Consider the following 10,151-nt stretch of genomic DNA (forward strand, 5'->3'; position numbering starts at 1 on the left):
AATACTTCCAAATATAAACTCAGAATCAACTTTCGGATCACTAAATCACTACAGTTATCATTACTGTTTCCCCGGGAATGTAGTTGCCACACAAATGTACGAAATGGATGAAATGGTGGTCTTAAGCCCGCTCAGCAAATATTGTTAATAGTGTTGTTAGTACCAACATCTTCAAACAAACTTACCCTCTTCTTAAAATATGGACCGATAATTTCTTAAAAGTATTCACAAAAGCACATTTCCAAAAATTACATGCATAATTATAAGTAACAGTAAGTTGAAATCACAATACAAATAATTTGAAACTGCAAAGAAATCCCTGACTCAAAAACAAGTTTATAATAAACTTACATGCAGCATGACTGCCCCACAAAGCAAACGTGAAACGTACAGCAGACCAAGATGCACTTGGTGAAATCTTAAGTATCTACCAGCTTTCATAATGTTGCTTTTTTGTGATGAAAGCTTATAACATCAGGTGAATCGCTGGCAGGACATTTAATCCTAACAAATCAACAATATCATAACAAATCAATCAATAAATAAATAACACATTTCCTTCCACCTCCAACATCCCATTAAGCTATTATGGAAAGAAATTATGTGTTCATCACCTGATACCTTATCATTATCTTGATAGTGATAAGGTATAGTCCTCTTAGAACCTTATTGTTGCATTCATGATAAATCACACATTAAGAACATGAGATTTCAGAGTGTTCTTTGAACTATTTGACGTAACGAAATTACAAGAATAAAAGCCTGGGAGATTGCTTTACGTCATATTCCTTTTGAATGTGTAAGTTAGACAAAACATGGGACAAATTACTTTCTGCTCTATAAATGGGACTTGAACCACTTCAGGGAAATGTGAACAATCTTGCCGTCTGCTTTAGTAGTTCTTTGTGGAAAGTTTTCCCCTCAAATGATTCCAGTTTCTACTCTAATTACTGAAAGCAATTCAGACTAAAAAAAGGTAACAGGGGCAATTTGTAGTTGGTGTTTAACACTGTTCCTTGTGTTGATAAACAATTAAATATTAAATACATAATTCCTTTAAGAATCCAATTAAAAAGCAGAAGGGTGGAGGCTGGGATGGTGGATAAGCCTCTATCTTCGAAGGCACCTTCTAATTTCCCTTAATCACAAACTTTCTCTGTGCATAATGCACTAACATTAACCAAGCTCACCTAAACCATAGCTCACAGCCATAATTCTTCTAGTTTAACACTACCCTAGATGCCATATCCAAATACTGTAGAAGAAAGACGTTCAAAAGTGGTGGAAATAAATGCAATAGAAATGTAGAACTGACCAAATCCGAGTTTGCTTACTCCTTTAATATTGACTTTCTGGTTTAGAAATAGGATTGTGATTCTCTTTGCATGAGAGGTCACAGTTTACAGTCCTAACATCCTCATGACCCTACCAAAGCTGAAGAGATGCCATTATATCCCCACTGTTAGCCACTGGTAAAATCACTGTGTGGGTGTGAACTGTGATCCAAGCTTCACTCACCAACTACAGCAGACTGCTCATCCACACCCTTTCTGCTCTCACCTCTCTTTAACATCTCTGAATCAAGCAGCCCACGCTGGCACTGCAGATATGGAAGCCAGTGAATTATTTCAAGTAGTGGTGTCAAAACAGAATGCAAACACTGTGTGTCTGCACAATGTGAGACATGGCTGTAGCTCAGGAGGTAGAGCAGGTCAGCTGCTGATCAGAAGGGTTGGTGGTTCGATCCCTGGCTGCCCCAGACTGTGTGCCAAATATCCTTGGGATACTAACTCTCTGATGCATTCATTGGAGTGTGAATACTACATAGAAAGCACTTGAAGCATAGAAGAAAGTGCTTGGGTGGATCAGGGAGGTTGTATAACATCCTCTGGGAGAGTAGTAAAGAGTCAGAAAAGTAAGATTACTTCAAACTAGTCCAGTTTTTGATCCTTGGGTGCAGAAATGTGAATTTATTTAGAATTTTCTCTAATCTAGGGTAAGGAGTAGACATAGAGGCTCAAATATATATGCACTAGTTTCAGTCTTTTAACAAGTGCTGCTGAAGGTTCTACAGTATCTTTTAACTTGACAAGGCCAAGGATACCTGGTAGTTTTTATTTGCCAAAAGTACAAGGTATTCTGATGTGTCACCACTTGGCCAAGGTCTGGAAAAAGACACAAACTTTGATTGACACATTTGAAATTGACTGAAATTTGCAGTTGCCCACAATAACAAGGGGTTTGTCTGGAAGAGTAAAGGCGAGGCTTTTCAATCTTAAAATCACCATACATGGTCAAAGATGGCGGTGGAAGCCTCATGCTCTGGGACTGTCTTGCTGCCAGTAGTACTGGTCCTTGCACAAACTGGATGGTATAATGAAGAAGGCATACCTTGAAAAATTTTTCAACTTTCCTGCGTGCTGCACAACAACATTGAATATTTAGTATTTACTGCTGTTTACACTTAGCTAGATTAATGCGATGGTGTTGTGTTTAGTATGTTGCTTTGGGTTTTTTTTGCTTGTAAATCCATGGACCAATACGGCAATGCCACTGCCGTATTGGTCCATGGATTTATGGACCAATACCCAATGGATTTATTTTGCCAATGGCAAAATAAATCCATTGGGTATCCTTGTTGGTCTTCAGACAACAATTCTGACGGCTAAAGAACCAAATGGGACAGGCAAAAAAAAAAAAGAAACAAAAGACAAGTTTTCAACTTCATGCCAAATCAGCATGAGACGGTTAAAACTTGGACACAGTTGGGTTTTCTAACAGGACAATGATCCCAAGCACACATAAAAACTCGTGCTTTTTGAAATGGAAAAGGCAGGCTAACATTAGGCCTTTGGAATTATGTTCTTGACCTCAGACCTATTGAAAATTTGTAGACTATGTTGCAAAGCCAACCAACTAACTTGAATGAACTCTACCATTTCTGAATTTATAAATTTTGCCAGAAGCTTGTTGATGGCTACCAAAGTGTTTGATTGAGTTGCAACTTCCTAAAGGGCATTTAACCAAATATTATTATATTTGAGCCTGTATGTATAGTTTTGATCCTGTGTGGATCCCCCCTAAATTAACTTGTTCACTCGATTCTTATTTTTAAGGTCATGAAAGTAAATGTACAATCACTCCACTTGGAAAAAAGAACAGTTCAAAGAATTTATCAAAAGCCCAAAATTACCATGACATTCATGCCCATGGCGAGTGTATGTAAACTTTTAACCAGACTTGTAAGCCAAGTTTTTGGAGCAGTGGGCAGTCATGGAGAACAGCTCCAGCACTGAGCGTATGCCTTGGTCAGGGGCACTTAACAGGCCAATTTACCTGTCATGGTTTTGATGGATACCAGAACAGACAAGGTGAGAGCATGCAAACGCCAAACAGACATACCTTCCACTGGTTGTACTTGTTTCTGTGAGCTGATAATGTTATGAGCCACAGTGCTGCATGTTATATCATGATGTATGTCGTACATTTTCCTACGTAGGCTGACTTCACCTGGGATAAAGCAGGTAGTCCTGCTTCGCCATACGGCCCCAGGTGAGCTGGCATGTCCCCGCTGTCTAGACAGGAGAGTGACTAATGGTGATGCTTAAGAAAAGGAACACAGTTAATGACATTTCCCCTAACAGGATTGGAAAGTGTGTTTGCATCATCATGGTACAGCTGAAAAAAAATCCTTGATGTTGGGTATTTATTGCACACAAAGTTGAGGGAATAGTCATCTTTATGCATTAAAATGAACATAGGCAGAGAGCAGACAATGAGAAAACACACAGAGGAAAGAGATCTGATAAGATTGAAATACTTTGTTTTTAACTTATGAAGGTACTGCAAACCTTCCTTTGGCTGCCCTGTGGGGCTCACACTGGGAAAAGGCTTTACGTGGTGGATGTGGAAAGCTTCAGGATGCAGACAGGAAACCTGGATCACTCTAAGGTGCTGAATGTTATGTATGCACCACTGGCCTACTCCGATTTAGAAAATAAAACCCTATGACTAGTAAAACACATTGTGAAACAGAAAATAGTGGAAATCTAAAGGTTTTAAAAGTAAAACAATCAGCATTTGAGCAAAATGAGCTTTTATTGCAGAATGGAATAACTATATTTACTCATTAGCAACAATGCCATCCTTGTGTTTGCCTGCGTGTTTGTGTGTGTTTTTTTTTCTGTCTCAGCAGCACATCTGAATCTTTCTTGGTCTGTTCAGACACTTTTCCAGGAGGTCAGTAAAAGTCCTGACCACTCAAAGCACTTCTTTGTCTGCTTCCTCCAGCATCTTCTGAGGACCTCCTTCTCCATGAGAGATGACGAAGCAAGCAAGCTGCGGCAAGCGGTGCGCACACAAACGCACATTGCAGACACACACCAAACAGTGTGAGTAACTGGTCAGGCTTGAGTGACTCTCTACCTCGCTGCCTTTAGGGCTTCCTGCAAGTCTTTTGGAAATGTGCCCTGTCCATGTGAAGATCATCACCTTTTCAGTGGCGGCAGAATCACGAGTTCATTAATGTGATGAACAAATTAATCACTATTAGCTGGTGTGACAACAGGAAAAGGGACAGACACTTTCGCATGGGTCACAAATTCTGTGCCTGTCTGTGAAGCTCATTCTTGCAACCCTAACAAAGTGGCTATTTTTTCACTCCAGTGGGTAAACAAGATGCAGACTTTTCCCATCAGCCTTATTAAAATAACGGGCACAGTCTGGGCAAATTAACCCCAAAGGAAGTCAGCTTCTCCTTTCTACGTGGAGTGATTCACATTGGCCTGGCTGTGGATGGCGTGCATGAGGACACAGGTTAAAGAAGACCACAGGTCCTCTTGATCAGGCCCAGTTTGTCTCTTACTCTCTCACACAAAGACACCAACTCACTGCCGAAATGGAAACAGACATTTGCTGCCCTGTTAACGGTGTCCTTATTTACATCTGATGTCATAGTGTAAAAAACACAGAAAAGGTTTCCACGCTCGAAAGAGAGCTATCAGGAAAGACTGCTGCCCTGCAAATGGCGGTACAGATAGGATTAAGTTGGAATTGTTGTATAAACGGTGTCTGGCCTGAGGAAACACAGCTGTCTGGAGAAGGGGAGGTGATAGTTAATATTTTAGTGAGAGTAGCAGAACGCTGCTCTTAGATTGAAACAGACCCTAAACATTCATCACCAAATACAAACTGCTTACATTTAAATGGCATCTGTTATGCAGGTTCCAGTATTTTAAAATTCATTAATCCATCGAATTTTTCCTGACTGTCAAAGCCCAAATTGGGTTGACAGATTGGGTCCACTTCTTAGACCTTCTTTGTCAAAGCTGTCAAGAGCTTCCCTCACTTTTAGCGCCTTTGAGCACAATAGTCTGATTCTTTTTTGCCCCCTTTAAGCAGAGTGTTATTAGCATTATAGGTTGTTATTGGTTGATATTTGTCATTTATGCTAGCGTGCTTGCTAACTTAGTGACAAAAATGAATGAATGACAAATGATAAATGCACCTTGCTAAGTTAGCAAATACTTTAGCATTAATGTTAGCATACTTGCTAACTAACTACCAACAAAGCTAAGTGGCCAAGTTCCTTGTTTTCCACCAGCTTAGGTGAAACACAGTAAACAGCTATCAGTTATAGCTACCTATACATGTTTTTATAATTGAATTTTTTTTGGTGTAAAGCTGAAAATCTTCACATAAGAGTCTATGGGGGTGACTCACTTTAGGAGTGAGTCTCCAGTAACCACTTGAGAAACTAGATTGTGGCATGTCTTGATGCAAGCCCTAACAGCCAGGTAAAGAAATCCCCCAAAAGTCAACTTTTTCGGACAGATTCTGGCATGTTGGCATTTTTCAGCCTTGAAGTTGAAAAAGTAAGAATGAGAAAGCATTAGAAAAAAAAGCCATTGTAGCATCCAGAAGGCTGACAAAATTGCATTTAAGTTGTCATTTGCTTATAAACTCAGTTGCTTTTTGTGATGTGTCCAACATTTTGCCTGGTCTCTTTGCTCCTCTGGACTCCTGACCATGAAGTTAGCTCATTTCACGGGCGTGTGACTTTCTTGTGTGACTCAACATATAATTCAGGCAATGAAGCGAAGTTATTAGTACCCCTCACATGTCAAATCCAACCCTCACTGTCACTCTTTAAATGACCCAACCCAATCTGGTTTCCACAGTAACTTTGCTTTGTAGCAGTGTGTTGTGGAATCTTTGGTAAGTGCTTCGTCACAGTTTGCATTCACAACCACCATCCCTCCTCACCGACCTCTAACATTTGTTCCCAGCAGTGCAGCAGCTCTTCGCATCCTGTGCAGAAAATTCTGACTGATTCAGACGTGAGCAATGACGAGGATCATTGAGAATGCTGACAACCTTAGATTATGTTGCTCAACTGTCTTCATCCACTGACTGTCTGCAGCATGAACTTCTGCATAACAACTTTGTTTTCTATGTTTCTTATATTCCTCTAGAAGAGCGGCGCCTTCTTCATGTTCAGATTTTCATTGCATTTCTATTCCAGGCAGAGAGCTGAAGGCAAACAGTGGAAGAACAGCCATAAGTGGGTGTGACAGTCAGTCAGTCAGTCATGGTTGCTGCTCATCTCCTCCTTCACTCTTCCAGTCTATAAGCCAGACATATTACCCTCCAGCTTTCTCTTTCCAAACACTTTCCATTTTCGTTTCCATCTTTCTCTATCATTTCACACACACCCCTATGTATTTCATCTCTCCAGTTTTTCCATCCAGCTGTGGCCGTTTGGCTCTCTTTCTCCAAACTGGCTGTACACAGTTTGGTGAAGCCAGGATGGAGAACCCCGCATTACAAACTAGAAGGCTGTACATATGTTACCGATTGGCACACCTTAAAACAAATTTGCCTTCCAGATTTGGAGGAGGAAACTCCACACAAAACACTTAATTTCACATTTTATACCTTTTAGTTTGAGTAGTTCACCAGAAAATAATTAGATGAGGAAATTAATAATGAAATTAACACCAGCTTTGTCTACTTAACCTAAGGCTACAGAGCAATTAACTGATAAGCTTAGCAACAAATAGTTCACAAGCTGTTGTTTCTACCCTTTGGATTTTGTATATATTTGTCATAAACCTTCAGGACAGATTTGACCAACTCTGCACTGTGGACCTTTAACAATCACTGCCCCCTTCAATTAATGCAGTAACTCAATGCATTTAGACATGCAGACATGGTCACGACAACCTGGTGAAATTCAAACTGAGCATTAGAATAGGGGAAAAAGGTGGTTCAAGTGACTTTGAAATAGATTTTTGCGCCAGATGGACTGCTCTGAGTATTTCAGAAACTGGTGATTTGTTGGGACTGTTGTGCAACTATCTCTAGGGTTTAGAGAGAATGGTCTGAAAAAGAGAAAATATCCACCAAGTGGCATTTCTCTGGGTGAAAATGGCTTGTTGATGCCAGAGATCAGGGGAAAATGGCCAGACTGCTTAAAGCTAAAAGGAAGGCAACAGTAACTCAAAAATAGCGACTCCTTTAAACTAATGCAGAAGAGCATCTTAGAATGCGTGGCGCATTGAACCTTGAAGCAAATGGGCTTTAGCAGCAGAAGACCACACCAGGTGATACTTATGTCAGCTAAGATCAGGAAAGCAAGTCCACAATGGCATAAACGACATGAAATACAGATTTATCCTGCTCTGTATCAACAGTTCAGGCTGGTGGTTTAATGGTGTGGGAGATATCTTCTTGGTGCACTTTTGGCCCGTTAGTACCAGCTGAGCATTGTTTAAACACCACAGCCTACCTGAGTATTGTTGCTGACCATGTCTTTCCCTTTTCAACTACAATGTAACCATCTTCTAAGACCAACGAACATTAACGAATAGTGTTGAACATATTTTAACGAATGCTGGCTTAACTTGAGTAAAGCTAAAAAGTATTCCAGTAATTCCAATATTGATCAACTTTCGGTAAATGTGGCTATAAGGATGAAACATATCACTCCAACAATGACTTGGGGCAGATAGTGAACAATTTTCTACCATGAAAGAGAAACAAATTCCCACGTCTTCTCACAAACTCTTGGGAATAAAAATACAAGTGAAAAAACTGCAAACACTGTTTAGGAAAGCTCAACATTTTATATTTTACAATATTGTGCAGTGCATACATCAAGGCGTACATACTTGTTTAGGTGATCTAAATCTGTGGGCTTTTTTGATAACTACAGGTTTGTTAGGATATAATGCAATGAAGATGTTCCACATCCCTCCGTCTTGCTTTCAACTGTATTCCTTTGTGTAAGAAAGTGTTGTTTTGATATCAGTGGAAAAAGATGACAGACACTAAATTAAACCAATCATACTTTAGAAAACAGTTGCAGCAGTTCCAGCTTTCAGAGATTATGAGGTATCAAACTGAGCTTTCAAATACAAATCATTCTGGGAACAAAGAAATTGTTATGAAAACAACCAGTGTGAGGGATAAATCTTTGCTGCAAAATAGATCTTATGTATGGAAAACAGAGACAGTGAGCAAAGAAGAGATGATATAAGCCAGGCAGCCTTCCAGGGGCTTTGACAGAGACAGCTCATAAATCTGACAGAGATATAACAACCCAAGAAATTAAGTCATACCCAAAATGCACCACTCTATGGAGTAAATGTTTCTCTCTTTCAAATATTTATGCGTTCTTTTACACCAGGATCATCCTCCCGAAAATGCATGAGTGCACATTCAGGAAACCTGTTGCACAGCAGTGAATATGGAAGTTGATGTTAAGTAACACTTTAAGGCTCGCCGCTTGAAACTCTCTGGTGTTTCAAGTCTCCACGCTTTGGCGCTGTTGCACATGTGGAAAGAATTCAGAGGCTTTTTTCAAACAGGGGAGATTGGTGACTCAGTTGCACTCACTGTGCTTTTGGCTTTTGCTGTTTTTCTTCCTCTGTTTCCCAAAAAACATCTGCTTGCTGTTTAATTCTTCAGTCCTCTGGCATAACTTGTTCCTTGAACCTGAGGCAGGAATTATTACAGTCCGCAGTCGCGCACACAGTAGCTGCTCTCCTGACCAGACCCATGAGTAACAGCTCATGCAGCAGGACATGTCCAAAACAGCACAATGTGCTCTGGTTTACTGTTTCCGCCCACCTTGGAAATGTTATTTCACTTCATTTTTGAGATATTTAATATGAATATATATATTTTATTTCATGTCATGGAAATTAACTAATATATATATATATATATATATATATATATATATATATATATATATATATATATATATATATATATATATATATATATATATATATATATAAAGATAAGTGTGTTTTGATTCCCCAGGATCACACCAGATTTGAGGTAATTTGGTAACATTTGGGTTAACATGATTTCATTAGGTAAAAGAATGTGGTTATAAAACACCACATGTGCATCCAATGATGAATGTACTTCTTAACATTTAGAGGAACATAATTTTTTTTTTTTTTAAAAAAGAAAAGAAAAATAGCAGTAGGCATATCCATTTAATCCTTAAAGAATTCTGGTATTTTAAAGTTACTTACTTTTAAGTATTTTCGAAAAGAAGCATCAGTTTTAGGAATAAAGATAAGATTAAAACAAAATCACGTAACATTAAAGAAAAAATGATGATTATACCAGATGTTATAGCATGGACAAAAAATATACGTCTGTGAACTCCGTGAGCAGACATGGTGGAGGCATAAAGTTCCACTTTTTGTTACTTATCGACTCTGTGCCAAGCTGGGTAAAATTCACATACTGCAGTTTTATTTTTATTTTTTTTAAAATTATAATTTAATGTAAAATATGTTCAATCCGTAGTTTAGATCCATAGGTCCCAATAGCTGCACAAATCCATGTAGGAGAGTGGTGTGGGAATTATAGAAACTATAGCATGAGGCCATTACTGTGTAATTCTGGGATTACAGTATAACAAATGTTATGGGCATTTCTTTCTCCTTCTTCTTTTTTTTGCGGTTATGTAAGACTCGCACTGAATTGTTGCGCCTCAACGTGACTTCGCAACCCTACACAGGGCAGCACGTGTGCAGATGAACAGATTACAGAAGCTTATTTATCTTCATTGCTTGATGTTTTTTCTTCAAAATGAGGATTATAAGTATTGCTCACACTTTGTCGGG

Source organism: Rhamphochromis longiceps, linkage group LG1 (genome assembly GCF_057381845.1).
Source record: "Rhamphochromis longiceps isolate RC_006_pf linkage group LG1, R_longiceps_female_GT1.1, whole genome shotgun sequence".
In the NCBI taxonomy this organism is placed as follows: Eukaryota; Metazoa; Chordata; class Actinopteri; order Cichliformes; family Cichlidae; genus Rhamphochromis; species Rhamphochromis longiceps.